The sequence below is a fragment of the Hipposideros armiger genome, unplaced genomic scaffold, assembly GCF_001890085.2.
Source record: "Hipposideros armiger isolate ML-2016 unplaced genomic scaffold, ASM189008v1 scaffold_977, whole genome shotgun sequence".
In the NCBI taxonomy this organism is placed as follows: Eukaryota; Metazoa; Chordata; class Mammalia; order Chiroptera; family Hipposideridae; genus Hipposideros; species Hipposideros armiger.
The window spans coordinates 555,099-557,883 of NW_017732327.1; positions in this window are offsets into that span (position 1 = coordinate 555,099).

Here is a 2,785-nt window from a genome sequence, read left to right on the forward strand (position 1 = left end):
TGCTCAGAGCTCACACTCTTGAGTGAGCTCTTAACCAACTGAGCCATTTGGCTGACTTTTGTTTTTCTCATTTTTAAAGAAGAATATTAAAAAGTTTTCTTTTCAGCAGCTAAAAACATGTCTTGAAGCACTCGGTCCCTAAAGGTGCACCAGAATGAGCAAATCTAGTACTTCTCCAATGGGCATTCTTCAAATATTGTTCAAACCCAAAGAAATTTTACCTGTGTTCTTTCAAACTTACACACCGTGTATCCCCTGACTGTTCTCATTATTCTCTGAATGTGGCTGTCTTTCCAAGGTTTTCTCTTCTGTTATCTCTATTGTTTCCATTTGTTTAGTTTTGTGTCAGTGTGGAAATGGCAAACATTTAATTATAAGATATGTTACTGAATTTTCAATTACATGCGGGGGGATAAATAAACTCTATTGGCCAGGACCAAGATTTCATTACATTGAACAACTAGGTACCTAATGTACCCAATCACCTCTGTGTAGTTAACAAAGGATAAATGCACAAAGAAATCTGTACCGAAAATTGTCTTTATTATGCTAGGTTTTTGACCCATCCTGGTAGACTGGTTGACACATATGTTAGTCTAAAAAGTTCCTTTAATTTAGGTCTGGATTAGAAGGAGGTTTTCACAAGGTTCCATGTTGTCTTTTCCTGGGACCATACCTTGCTCTCGCTCTTGCTTCTAAACACAGGGAAATCTAGGTAGACACATTCTCAGGCTCCACTTTAACACCAGGTACCTATGATGGAAGCCAGCAGAGTGATCAGAAAGAGACTACGACACAGTCTTCGCCCCAGTTCGGAGTTATAGAATGACTTGATTCCTTCTGCAAAACCACTACGTGATCTCCCTCTGTCCTGGTGGCCCCCTCGGAATACTCTTACATACTGATGCACTTCCTCAGAGCTCTTCTAACCTGGGTTGGAGAGTTTGCGCTAAGAGATATAAAGTTTGCAGTTTTAACAAATCTTTGAATCTACAGATAGTAAATCTTATTTCAGTGATTGTAGAAGGCAGGTTTGGATGGGTGAAGTGGCTGAGAGATGTGGTGAAGGATCTCCTGAGGTGGTTTTTCTCAGGCGGCTGCCATTTTGGTATTCTTGTGGGATAAGCCATGCTTAGGGACGGATATGTGTTTCTCTCAAACCCTTCTAAGGAGTTAGGGAGTAAAGGAAGTTGAGAGTACCTGCCCTATACAAATATTAATTCGGTAGTACCCTAGCTAACTAGGAATTTTGAATTTGAATTTTTAAGGTTATTTGAAACGCAAGTCCTTCAGTTGTCCATTCCATTAATCTTTATTATAAATTCCAACAACAATCACTTGAAAAAAATGATATTATTCACAATTCGTGCAACAAGTGTGCTTTCCTTCAGCTTGAAAATAAGCAGTCATTATTCATATTCACTAATGCAACATTTTTTCTGTTGTCGTAAAAGCTGTATAACACCTACTATGTGGAATCCGTGTGAGGCTAGATGCTCTAATTCTCAGCTCTTGCCTTCACAACCCACCTCACAGGCCACTAGTTGCTCTCACCAGTCCTCTGCATGGGCTCCCAAGGGGTTCTGTGACCAAGTCAAGTGTGCCCCTTCCTCCTGGCTGCCCTCTTCCTGCTCCCTCTGCCGGGAATGCTGAGCCTGCCGACAGCCAGCCCCCTACTCTCTCATTTAGGTCTCTCGTCAAATCATCAGAGAGGCTCTTCTTGGCCAGCGTAGCTCAATATTGACTCATTCTCCTCTTAATCCTGCTTGATTTTACTGTTAGTGCACTTTTTACTGGAATTAGATTACTTTCTTCCTCTATATGTATTTGTTGCTGTCTCTTCACTACCAGAAAGTAAGCTGCAGAAGGACAGGACGTTTTGCTGTTTGTTCACCATTATGTCTCCAGCATCTGGGACAGTACTTGGCACTAACAAGACACTCAATAAGCATAATTTCAGTGAATAAAGGAATAAACATTTATGAATCCCTTAACAGACAGCTTGTCATATAATAAGAACTCAAATTATGTCATCCATTACCTTGATGATCAATATGATTGTTGCAAATTGATGCCAATTTATGATAAATCATATGATGAACAGTATGTTTTTGAATCCCAACAATATCTACACCGCAGTCCTGTTTATCTTTCCTGCACTATACTGTTTTATTTTTATTTCTAAATAGAAATTTGAATCAATGTATTTGACTGGTTTATCTATTTTCTGAAATAAAACCTGAAAATATTTGTTCTCTTGCACAGAAGGTGTGCATTTGACACTGTGATTCTATCCCAGGATATATTGTGGCAGCTCTTTTCTAATCATTCTTAACTTTGTAGTTATGGTACTGTGTCTAATGAGTAACTTGCATTTAAATTTCAGGTACTGCTTTATATTCTGTGAACATTATTCTACCTATTGGTATAATAACTTACGTCCACTTACATAGTTTGGATAAACTATGTAACCAATGACTTATTTTGCTGTTGTGCTAGTTGTCAGATGTCGTACCCATCATTAACTGTAAGTTCCATGAAGAAAGGGAGTCTGTCTGGTTCAACAATGCCAACCTAGCACTCACAGGTGCTTACTATGTTTGTTGTCAAAATATTTATTTACTTACTTTGGTTATTGAAATTAGATTGCCCCTTAATTTTTCTAACAGGTCCTTTAATATAGCCAGAAAAAAATGCCTTGCGTTAGTCACTTATTTGGATTTTTAAGAAATTTACATTATCACATGATTTTATGCGGTTCATCCAGCTGTATTTTCCTCACTTT